The sequence below is a fragment of the Moschus berezovskii genome, chromosome 12 (genome assembly GCF_049115385.1).
Source record: "Moschus berezovskii isolate FMDL1 chromosome 12, NW_MosBer_1.0, whole genome shotgun sequence".
NCBI classification, from domain to species: domain Eukaryota; kingdom Metazoa; phylum Chordata; class Mammalia; order Artiodactyla; family Moschidae; genus Moschus; species Moschus berezovskii.
Window position 1 is genome coordinate 49,429,050 of NC_142471.1, and position 12,859 is coordinate 49,441,908.

At 38.1% G+C, this 12,859-nt stretch overlaps 1 pseudogene; it reads right to left on the reverse strand.

The window, feature by feature from the left end:
- Positions 1–10,167: 10,167 nt before the first annotated feature.
- On the reverse strand, positions 10,168–11,650 carry LOC129555165 (transcriptional adapter 2-beta pseudogene; annotated as a pseudogene).
- Between the last annotated feature and the right edge of the window lie 1,209 nt (positions 11,651–12,859).

Consider the following 12,859-nt stretch of genomic DNA (forward strand, 5'->3'; position numbering starts at 1 on the left):
GTATTTACCTTTCCTTATCTCATATCACCAAGCATAGAGATTATGTAAGTGCTCATCTATTTTTGAAATATAGCTTTTCCAGATTTATTGCATCATCAGATTTCTGGAGGGTCCCTAATACTATGAATTTGCAGCCTATTTGGATTTTTCCCTGGTCTCTTGAGACTTTCTACTTCCTCACCAGAAGTATAATTCAATTTGTTATCAACATTTGAGTGTTCTTATTTGTTAGGTTTGATTTTAGTAAGAAACATAAGGAGTACCCTCTTTTTAAATCTGTGATGATTTTTCTTTTTAATGATTTATGCCTAAATACTAATTTCACTTCAGACTCCTTAATTTTGAATTCTTATCCTCCCTTGTTCTCTCCCTTATTTTGAAATATATTTTTGTGTCCTAAGTTGCATGCATAATTATGTCATTTTTAGAACAAGATAACTAACTAAATAATGAAATAAATAATTGAATAACCCATTTGATTTTTTATAAAATGATTTTTTTTTGCATATTGATCACAAAGGGCATATATACATGTACTTCTGGCTTACATCTTCTGCAAGAGGTATGTATATTTATTAGTGTAGAAGAAATAGAATCAGTGTCAAAAACTCCCCTGGATTATTTAGTTTTATTTCCAAAGAGTTATTTGTTCATTGAAGATAACCCTCTTCTCACCCCCAAACAGTGCAGGTGTTAGAGTGAGTGTTCTGATTCAGAATGACCTGAAACAATATTAATATATTGCTTTTGTATTGCTGTTGAGAACAATTAGCAATGATTTAGTGTCTTAACTGCAGAATATAATCATATATTTCATAAATCAGTCTGACATAGATCTTATTGGACTGAATTAAGTTTGGTGTTCGTTTCTAGAGGTTCTTAGGGAGACTCTGTTCCCTTGTCTTTTCCAGCTTTTAGAGACCATACCATTTCTTGGCCCATGCTCTCATCCTCCATCTTCAAAGTCAGCAAATGTAGGTTAAGTTTTTCTCACATGACATCACTCTAAACTCTCATCTGCTTCTCTCCCATTTTTCACGACCATCCCGATGATCTAGGATAATCTTTTTATTTTAAGGTCAGCTTTTTGGCAACCTTAATTCTACTTCCTTTGCCATGAATCTTTACCTGTTCATAGATTCCAAGGGTTAGGATGTAGATATCTTTGAGGGCCAATCATTCTACCTCCTACAATCTACCTTCTTTTTAAAATTTCACATTTTATTAGTAGACAGACAGGAAGAAAAAGACAAAAATGAATCACTAAAGGGGAAGTTGAACACAAAATACATCAAAATAACCTTTTCTCATAAATTGATCTGAAGGAAAAACATCTAAAATTTCAGCTAAGAAAACTATTAAAGTCAGGTGTGTCCTGCTGTTTTTAGAATAGTTGAAAATTGCATCTGAATCTTTGTAAATGTAAACCTTTTCTAAAGTCAGGAATGAGAGCAGGGGGATGGAGCATCAACTTTCAGTGGAGAACTATACATTTTCCCCTTCAGTCACATCCTGCTTCCAGACCTGGACCACAGTCACATTCTGGCTCCAGCTCTTAGAATTTGTCCATAGTATCATACCTTTAAAAGCTTCAATTTCCTTATTTGCAAAGTAGTAATAATGTTTCTAGCTGTGCTTATTGGTTGTTAGGAAATAATGCAGTGATATATGTAAAGTGTTTAGGGTACAACAAATAAGAAATAGTAAATAAATGTTAGTTATACATTGATAATGAGTACAGCTAAAGAATAAAGACACAAGGAATCTATCCTTAAAAATATACATATTTTTATGTATTTCTCCTGCAATTTGCTGATTCGCTATAAATAGTGTAAAGGTACTTGGAGAATGCTTACATATAATTTAGAAAACTATGTCATTAACATCATTTAGTTTAGCACTGCAGACAAAATTGATAATCAAAAAACATTAGATTGTTTAACAATATTTCTATTACTGCAACCTAAACAGCAATAAACAGGCCCACAGAAAGCTCATCACTGTCCAGACAGACCCTTTGGACATTTCAAGGATCCAATACTGCCCTGGCATCAGCCATGGAAGCAGATGCTATTTGCAGCTGTTTCCTATGACAGTCACTGAAAGTGGCAAAAAAAAAAAAGAAACCTAAATTTTTAACACAAGCTGCTCAAATATTCAAGAACATGTTTGGCTTGTCAAGGCACTGTTAAAAAATACTGTAAGAGATGAGATTTATAGGAAATACAAATTGTAAGCTACCAAGAAATATATTTTCCAGAATTTACCTGTGAATAAATATATTGTGTATGATTTCTAATCAATTGCTGTCACTAAATTGTGAAGGGCAATATTTTTAAGCAAAAGGAATAGGGAAAGAAAATAATTGTTCTTTCATTTTAAAACTTATTCTAGTATTATTGACCAGATTTACTATATATTGTGTACTTGAAATTTAGTTTCATAAGATATATAGATTAATATAGTTTCATCTATTTCTTTTTTACCTCTAACAACCTTGCTAACTTAGCTCCAATCCCATTGGAATTTAAGTAAACTCAACAATATGATTGCTTCTCAAGCAGACTGAGAAAATCCTGACAGTCTAATTTTCCAAGGGGTCTTGGAAACGATTTTATCAGTCCTAAACCGCAGAAGCAAATCAGCAATAGGAATTTTTAAGTGTTCACACAGTCCAGATAGTCTATATGCAAACATAGCTGGAAGGAATCTTAATGTTGGGGTATTATAACACTAATAATTAGGAGCATAACTGTACATGCACAGCAAGAATTTTAAAGTTGATTTAAACATAATTTTATACAATGGTTATAAAGAGGATATAGTAGAGTTTGTCATATGACATTTCTTGGTAAATAAGAAATTATTCTCCCTTTAATTCGAAAGAGTACGTTCCTACAAGATATCCCAAGTCTACAAGATGTGTCAGGATATAACTTTCTTGTGACGTTCTATTTGTATATTATGCTTACGGAAAACAGTCTTGGCATCTGGTGTTTTATTCAATATCCTTTTAATCATCACTGTCTAAAATGGTTATTGTTGTCAATATGATTTACAATAATGATTCCTTGTGATTATGTGTAGCTCTAGAAATGATATCCAGATGTATGTCAGTTTGTATAGACATAGAATCAGTTTGCATGGGCATTTTAGTCTAAGGATATTCTGGGCTTTTATGGACATGGTAAAGCTATCATTGCTGTCCAAATAGAAAATAGTTAGATCTCTAGACAGAGAAAAAAGAGAGAGAGCATACAAGTTCCTATGGAAAATTTTTAAAAGTATCATTTACAACAAACTGGTTGCTCACAAATCTTCCTATTTAACTTTTTACCCAAAGTGTGGGATTACACTGCAGAGTGCAAGGATGTCCCTGAGAAAATGGACATTAATTAGGAAACTAAACATGTAGATTAACATATAAGTAAAGTTCTCTCTCTCTCTTTTTTTTTTTTTTTGGTTCTCAACTCATTTAATGTGTAAAAGAGAAATATGAGTAGTAGGCAGAGTTTTGGTTTGAATACATTCTCGGAATGTTGGCTATCTAGAGCATTATTCTGAATAGCTTGATTACCTTCTGTGACCCAGAGAGTTTCAGTTTGAAAAAACCTAATTCCATGGGATTATGGTGACTAATTTATCATGAGAATTAAATACAGAAATTTAAAGGCTCCAAGCTAACAGCAGGGGAAGAACTAGTGTAACAGTAATAGCTAGTGTTGATGGGACAAGAAGCAACTGATCATAAAATCACTTTTCCTTTGTAACTAAGTATTCATACTGCTTCTGCTGCTGCTAAGTCACTTCAGTCGTGTCCGACTCTGTGTGACCCCATAGACGGAAACCCACCAGGCTCCCCCATCCCTGGGATTCTCCAGGCAAGAACACTGGAGTGGGTTGCCATTTCCTTTTCCAATGTATGAAAGTGAAAAGTGAAAGTGAAGTCGCTCAGTCGTGTCCGACCCTTAGCGACCCCAAGGACTGCAGCCTACCAGGCTGCTCCATCCATGGGATTCTCCAGGCAAGAGTACTGGAGTGGCTTGCCATTGCCTTCTCCAAGTATTCATAGTTTAACAATGAATGTATATAATTTATGTTAAACTATGAATATTCATAGTTTAACATAAATTATATACATTCATTGTGGTGTTTAAAAACAGTCAAGCCTAAATATATTCATACTGTCAAAAAGATACACATACTGAAAACCTGCTTAAACACAAAATTTTCATCCAGGGCCATGAACATTTACAAGAAGTTTTTGCTTCTCAAGCTTAATGAAAGCCTGGGAATCATTTTATAAAAAAATAAGACTAAATTTAAAATCTCACCAAATTAGGAATCCAATGTAGAAAATCGATGATACCAGAGTAGCTAAAGCTAGTAATTCTCAAATTTTAGACTAGTCACCTGGAAGGCTCATAGAAATACAGCTCCACAGCCCCACCCCTAGAGGACTGAACAGGGCCTGAGTCCCTGAAATTCTAACAGGTTCCCAGAGTATGCTGGTACTGCTGGTCCAGGAACCCCAAGTGAGAAACACTGGCCAGAACACCTGTAAAAATATAGCACTGTCTCTATCTCTGCTCAGCACAGAGTGTCTACACAGTCAGCCATGGTTATCCTGCAGGAGACAGCATGCAGGGGGCGCTCAGGAGGGACACCACTGCCTGCTACTTCATGGTCAGGGAGAAGCTCTGGGCTTGTTCTCAGGTCACATGGAGCACTGCTCTGCCAGCATGTGATGAGGTTTACAACTAAAGCCATATACAATATATTTGAAGTGTTTATTCATTGCTGAAAATTTACCCTAGGGGACAGAAGAATGGAAATAGAAAAAGGCACCTTATTAAGTCATCTTTAGAAATGATGAGTTGTTTTTTTTTTTCTTTCAAATAACTTCACTGTAATGTAACTTCAAGCCCAAACATTCTGGGAGGTAAACAGTCTTGATAGCTACAAGGGAGGAGAGAATTCTGGGGTCTGGGCATTCTACTGACTCTACTGCAGGGTCTTGGACACAAGAGCCCCAAGATGCTGGGAAACAAAGGATTCCTCAAGTTCCAGTAGGAAGGTACAGTGCATGTCCACGAAAAAGTGCCACTGAAACCATCTTTAAGCAGAGTTGGGCAGAGCCAACCATGAGTCTGGTTCAAGATAGTGACCCAGTGAAGCAGTGCCCATGCTTAGAGGCCTCTAGGGGCCCCTCCCATCGTGGCCTAGCCAAGTGCCTGATGCCACCCAAGTAAGACACATAGCCAGTTTCAGTGAAAGAGATACTTGCTACTGGAGTGAAAACTCTGGAGGAAGCTAGTTCAGTTCAGTTCAGTTCAGTTCAGTCGCTCAGTCGTGTCCGACTCTCCGCGACCTCATGAATCACAGCACGCCAGGCCTCCCTGTCCATCACCAACTCCCGGAGTACACTCAAACTCATGTCCATCGAGTCGGTGATGCCATCCAGCCATCTCATTCTCCGTCGTCCCCTTCTCCTCCTGCCCCCAACCTTTCCTAGCATCAGAGTCTTTTCCAGTGAGTCAACTCGCCACCTGAGGTGGCCAAAGTATTGCAGTTTCAGCTTTAGCATCAGTCCCTCCAATGAACACCCAGGATTGATCTCCTCTAGAATGGACTGGTTGGATCTCCTTGCAGTATAAGGGACTCTCAAGAGTCTTCTCCAACACCACAGTTCAAAAGCATCGATTCTTTGGCGATCAGCTTTCTTCACAGTCCAACTCTCACATCCATACATGACCACGGGAAAAACCATTGCCTTGACTAGACGGACCTTGGTTGGCAAAGTAATGTCTCTGCTTTTTAATATACTATCAAGGTTGGTCATAACTTTCCCTCCAAGGAGCAAGCGTCTTTTAATTTCATGGCTGCAATCAGCATCTGCAGTGATTTTGGAGCCCCAAAAAATAAAGTCTGACACTGTTTCCACTGTTTTCCCATCTATTTCCCATGAAGTGATGGGACCAGATGCCATGATCTTTGTTTTCTGAATGTTGAGCTTCAAGCCAACCTTTTCACTCTCCTCTTTCACTTTCATCAAGAGGCCCTTGAGTTCCTCTTCACTTTCTGCCATAAGGGTAGTGTCATCTGCATATCTGAGGTTATTGATATTTCTCCCAGCAATCTTGATTCCAGCTTGTGCTTCTTCAAGCCCAGCGTTCCTCATGATGTACTCTGCATATAAGTTAAATAAGCAGGGTGACAATATACAACCTTGATGTACACCGTACCAGGACTCAAAACTCTCAGCCATGAGTTTCCTAAAATGAGTTCTTCCAAATACAATGCACACAAGCTCTAAGAGCAGCAAAAGCACCACTAGTAGAAGAGGCTTAATGTTCTGGCAGTCTGCGTTGGTCCCTGCATCCCCAGAGACCCAGGGGAGTCTGCTGAGGGCTGATGCTCCTCCCATGGTGAGCTCCCTAGCAGTCGGTTTGGGAGTTACAAGCTCAAACTCTGCCACTGCCAGTGGTTACTGGGAAGCTCAGCTTAGCCAAATTGTGCAACACCAGATTCCTCCTTGCAAATCCCTGTGCATGCTCACCCTGTCCTTCCCTGGTCTCTCTTTCACCTACCCTGCCCAGCCCCCACCTAAAGTGCCACATGCCAGGCTGTGCCAAGCATTGTGGTGGCTGTGGGGCAGCTGGCAGAGCTCAGATCACAGGGTGAAGCTGATAGCCCTGCAGGGAAAGACTTGCCTCCACCCACAGCACAACAGTCATGAACCAATGGAAAGAAAGTCACAAATAAGCATAAATTTCCAAATTTAATCATAATATTCTCCAAATTGAACACTTAAAGGCAATTGTCATCCTAAAGTACTAGGTTTAGGACTAAGTTAAATTACACATGTATTTGTCTCCTCCTTGATCGATATAAGATTGTTACTGTTACTTCTTCAGAGAACCATATAAAGAATCTATATCATAAAAAATAAACAAATAAACTCAATTTGTTTAAAAATGAGCAATATATTCATTTTCACAATATTTATTCTTCCAATCCATGAACACGGTATATTTCTCCATCTATTAGTGTCCTCTCTGATTTCTTTCACCAGTGTTTTATAGTTTTCTAAATATAAGTCTTTTGTTTATTTAGGTAGATATATTCCTAAGTATTTTATTCTTTTCCTTGCAACGGTGAATGGAATTGTTTCCTTAATTTCTCTATTTTCTCATTATTAGTGTATAGGAATGCAAGGGATTTCTGTGTGTTGATTTTATATCCTGCAACTTTACTATATTCATTGATTAGCTCTAGTAATTTTCTGGTAGAGTCTTTAGGGTTTTCTGTGTAGAGGGTCATGTCATCTGCAAAGAGTGAGAGTTTTACTTCTTCTTTTCCAATTTGGATTCCTTTTATATCTTTTTCTGCTCTGATTACTGTGGCTAAAACTTCCAAAACTTTGTTGAATAGTAGTGGTGATAGTGGGCACCCTTGTCTTGTTCCTGACTTTAGGGGAATGCTTTCAATTTTTTTCACCATTTTTGATCATAAATGGATGTTGAATTTTGTCAAAGGCTTTCTCTGCATCTATTGAGATAATCATATGTTTTTTATTTTTCAATTTGTTAATGTGGTATATTATATTGATTGATTTGCGGATATTAAAGAATCCTGAATATATTACCCAAAGTAATTTATAAGTTCAATGCAATCCCTGTCAAGCTACCAATGGTGTTTTTCACAGAGTTGCTGTTGCTGTTGCTAAGTCGCTTCAATCGTGTCTGACTCTGTGCGGCCCCATAGACGGCAACCCACCAGGCTCCGCCGTCCCTGGGATTCTCCAGGCAAGAACACTGGAGTGGGTTGCCATTTCCTTCTCCAATGTGTAAAAGTGAAAGTGAAGTCGCTCAGTTGCATCTGACTCTTCGCGACCCCATGGACTGCAGCCTACCAGGCTCCTCCATCCATGGATTCTCCAGGCAAGAGTACTGGAGTGGGTTTCACAGAGCTAGAACAGATAATTTCACAATTTGTATGGAAATACACAAAACCTCGAATAGCCAAAGCAATCTTGAGAAAGAATAATGGAACTAGGGGAATCAACCTGCCGGTCTTCAGGCTCTACTACAAAGCCACAGTCATCAACAGCATGGTACTGGCATAAAGACAGAAATATAGATCAATGGAACAAAATAGAAAGCCCAGAGATAAATCCATGCACCTTTGGACACCTTATCTTTGACAAGGGAGGCAAGAATATTAAATGGAGAAAAGACAATCTCTTTAACAAGTGGTGCTGGGAAAACTGGTCAACCACTTGTAAAAGAATGAAACTAGAACACTCCCTAACACCATACATAAAAATAAACTCAAAATGGATTAAAGATCTAAATGTAAGACCAGAAACTATAAAACTCCTAGAGGAGAACATAGGCAAAACACTCTTTGACATAAATCACAGCAGGATCCTCCAAGACCCACCTCCCAGAAGATTGGAAATAAAAGCAAAAACAAACAAATGGGACCTAATTAAAATTAAAAGCTTCTGCACAGCAAAAGAAACTATAATCAAGGTGAAAAGACAGCCTTCAGAATGGGAGAAAATAATAGCAAATGAAGCAACTGACAAAGGATTAATCTCAAAAATATACATTCAACACCTGCAGCTCAATTCCAGAAAAATAAACAACCCAATAAAAAAATGGGTCAAAGAACTAAACAGACATTTCTCCAAAGAAGACATACAGATGGCTAACAAACACATGAAAAGATGCTCAACATCACTCATAATCAGAGAAATGCAAATCAAAACCACAAGAAGGAACCATTTCATGTCAGTCAGAATGGCTGCTATCCAAATGTCTACAAGCAATAAATACTGGAGAGGGTGTGGGGAAAATGGAACCCTCTTATACTGTTGGTGGGAAAGCAAATTAGTACAGCCACTATGGAGAACAGTGTGGAGATGCCTTCAAAAACTGGAAATAGAACTGCCATATGACCCACCAATCACACTCCTGGGCATACACACCAAGGAAACCAGAATTGAAAGAGACACATGTACTCTAATGTTCATCGCAGCACTGTTTATAATAGCCAGGACATGGAAGCAACCTAGATGTCCATCTGCAGATGAATGGATAAGAAAGCTGTGGTACATTTACACAATGGAGTACTACTCAGCAATTAAAAAGAATACATTTGAATCAGTTCTAATGAGGTGGTTGAAACTGGAGCTTATTACACAGAGTGAAGTAAGTCAGAAAGAAAAACACCAATACAGTATATTAACACACATACATGGAATTTAGAAAGATGGTAACGATAACACTGTATACGAGACAACAAAAGAGACACAGATGTATAGAAGAGTCTTTTGGACTCTGTGGGAGAGGGCGAGGGTGGGATGATTTGGGAGAATGGCATTGAAACATGTATATTATCATATGTGAAATGAATCGCCAGTCCAAGTTCAATGCATGATACAAGATGCTCCGGGCTGGTGTACTAGGATGAACCAGAGGGATGGGATGGGGAGGGAGGTGGGAGGGGAGTTCAAGATGGGGAACACATGTACACACGGGGCAGATTCATGTCAATGTATGGCAAAACCAATACAATAATGTAAAGTAATTAGCCTCCAATTAAAATAAATAAATTAAATAAAAAATAAACTATATAAATAGAAGGGAAGTATTTTTTAAAAACAAATGAAACACTTTGATTCTCAGTCCTTCTAATATGTTAATGTGCTAAATAAACATTAGCTTTGCTACTTTTTTTAAAGTCTTGTATACAATTTTATAAGTTTAAAGGTTTTGATGAAGTGGTTCATGGTGATTTTCACATCTACTATATACTTCTACTTTTCTGTATATTCATTCTATTAATTTTTGTGAGTTTTATATTGAAACTCCAACTAAAAACGTTAATTTATCTACTTAAATATAATTGTAATATATAGTGGAACTATTTGTAACTTTGTTCTGTATTTTCCAAGTCTCCTATAATGTGCTATCTTACTTTCATAATTTAGAAAATAAAAAAGAAAGAAAAGAAAAAGAAAAATGACACAAAAAATAAATAAATAAAAATGAGCAATAACGGGGGAAAAAAGTGTTTCCTCTCCACCCTTCCTCCTACACCCCTTGCCATTTTGGCTCACAAGATTTACAGCATTGTTCCAGCTTTCACACTACAGCTTTAGGAAGGATCCCTGGATATACTTTCCATGAAGAAGTTTAAAATCCTTTTCTTGACGACTTTGTCCAGATAGCCCAGAAGCTGGCTGTTAGAGGGGATATCTGCCACTTATGGAGGTGGTTCTTGAAGATGATGGTCTTCATGGTCACGTAGCACATGGGGATCAAGTTCAGTGAGCTGGAGAGCACCTTCTCATCATTCAATAGGAGCTTGACCTGGGCAGGTTCTGGATGGCAGTGACCTTGCCATCCTAGCCATCCTCCTTATCTCACTTGGTGCCTGCCTCAATCTTGTTCTTCTTCCTCTTCTTGCACTCGTGCTGGGCCACCTCATGCTTAGCCAACTCCTCCATCTTGGTGATGCCTTTGTGCTGGTTCCACTGCAGCTGCCGAATCTTGGTGCACAGCATCTTCTTTTTGTGCAAGTTATGGAACAGATCATCAGACCTCTCACAGGAAATAAACTGTGTGAGTGGCTGCAGCTTCAATTGCAACTTCTTTTCCTCCCTGGTGACCTTGTGCTTAGCCTCCTTCTTTTTGTCCTTGCCTAGGCAGGCAGGCACCAAGTTGTAATCACCTGTGATTTTCTTGAACTGCTGCCACTCCTTGAGCTTCTGCAGGCATATGTGCAAGCTTCAGTTCTATCTCCACATCATGGTAGTCTTAACTGAGAGCCAGCTGATGAACATCTCAGTGTCCTGGTCATACTTCTCTATCTTGTAGTTGTCCCACAGGGGCAGGTAGTCCAGCTGTTGCTGCTCAGTCAACACTTCCTGGGGAGGCTGGAAAGCTTCAATGTGAGCAGCCATATCCTCCCAGTTTCCAAAGACAAACTGCTCAGTGGCATCCAGCAGCAGCTGTCCTTGTGGCCACCAGCTGGTAGTGTTACCTCATCCAAGCTTGTTTTGCTGGCTGCATGACAGGCCAATGAATTGGAGACAAGGTATTGAGGCAAGGTGTTATTTGGTGATTTGGGTGACCAAGAAGATGGCAGACTAATGTCTCAAAATAACTATCTTCTCCTGGATACCAGGTTGTTTTATGGATCAGAGATGGGAGGAGAAGGGGAAACAAAGTACAAAAGCCATTAATCTTGCAAATATCTCCTAGAATGACAAGTCTCAAGCAGGAGATGTGTTAATTTGTTCCTTCTTGCCATTCACAGGTGGGCAGGATCATGAACAAAGGCACTTTAGTTTAACAGTTGGGCAGAGAGGCAGAATTCTCTGATGCAGGCCATTATGTATGATTATAATAACCAAAGCAACAAAAAGGCATGTCAAAGAAACACTTCCAACATGGAATTAGAATTGGCTTTTCATTGTAACAGTAGCCATGATAGCGGCAGTGGTGGCTGATCTCTGTACAAGCTGAGAAGCACTCAGAGCACACAGCTCAATGCCCTGGCAGTTTATGCAGCAGAAGTGCTGTGGACTTACCTCCACCAGGCAGTACACACAGTACTTCTTATCAAGTTCCACCATCTTCCCCAACCTTCCTCCTTGGCCCCCACCATGGCCAACCTCTCTGCACTTTTTAAAATTGGGGATACAAAGGTATTCTCAAGCAAAATAGAATCCAAACTTTATTATTGTAAACATATAAACCCATAGATGTTTTTCAGTTGCTAAGCCGTGTTCCACTCCTTGCAACCCCACAGACTGCAGCATGCCAAACTTCTCTGTCCTTCACTATCTCCTGAAGTTTGCTCAAACTCTTGTCCATTCACCTCAATCAAAACTTATCTGAATCTCTTGGTTCAATACATGATACAGGATGCTTGGGGCTGGTGTACTGGGATGAACCAGAGAGATGGGATGGGGAGGGAGATGGGAGGCGGGTTCAAGATGGGGAACACATGTAAACCCGGGGCATATTCATGTCAATGTATGGCAAAACCAATACAATAATGTAAAGTAATTAGCCTCCAATTAAAATAAATAAATTTTAAAAAATAATGATATGCTTTATAAATATAGTCTTCCTCTTCTTACCTCTCTTGGAATTGTATACATATATGTGACACAACTGAACTTTATTATAAAAGATGCATAATTATATGGGGTCCTAAAGTCTTATTTTCTCATTTACTTATTTATATTATCTTCTATTTTGGAAACAAAATATAAAATATGAGATTAAAATAATTACTTTAGAAATAAAGCAATTTTGTATTGTAAAGAATATCTTAATTCTGCTTTGTGTCAAGATAGGAACATCATATATGAATGGAGCACAAATAACAATGCAAAAGTAAACCCTACTGAAAGTATAATTAGACCTATAATTCAACACACATGTATTTTAATTGTTTTTCTTTAACAAATGAATCACTCCTTTTTCCCTAAAGTTGGATTGGTTAACGTTTACATTATAGTTAAATACATATAAGATTTTCTGTTTATATGTAGAATATTTTATAGTAACTATACTTTTTCAAAATAACTTTAAAAAAGAAGCTTCAGATGCTCACTTTACAAGTATAATACTTTTCCCTAATATATGCAATATATTTCAAAAACTAAAACGTGAGACTATTAATCATCAACATTAAGTAAAGTAAGCCACAAGCAAATAATACTTTAAAATATAGAACAAGTTAATCAGAAGGATAGTTTTCATATTAATATGAAGTAGGAAAAATCATGACTTATCAGCAAATTCATTTATTATGGAAAGTTTCAATTGTTCTG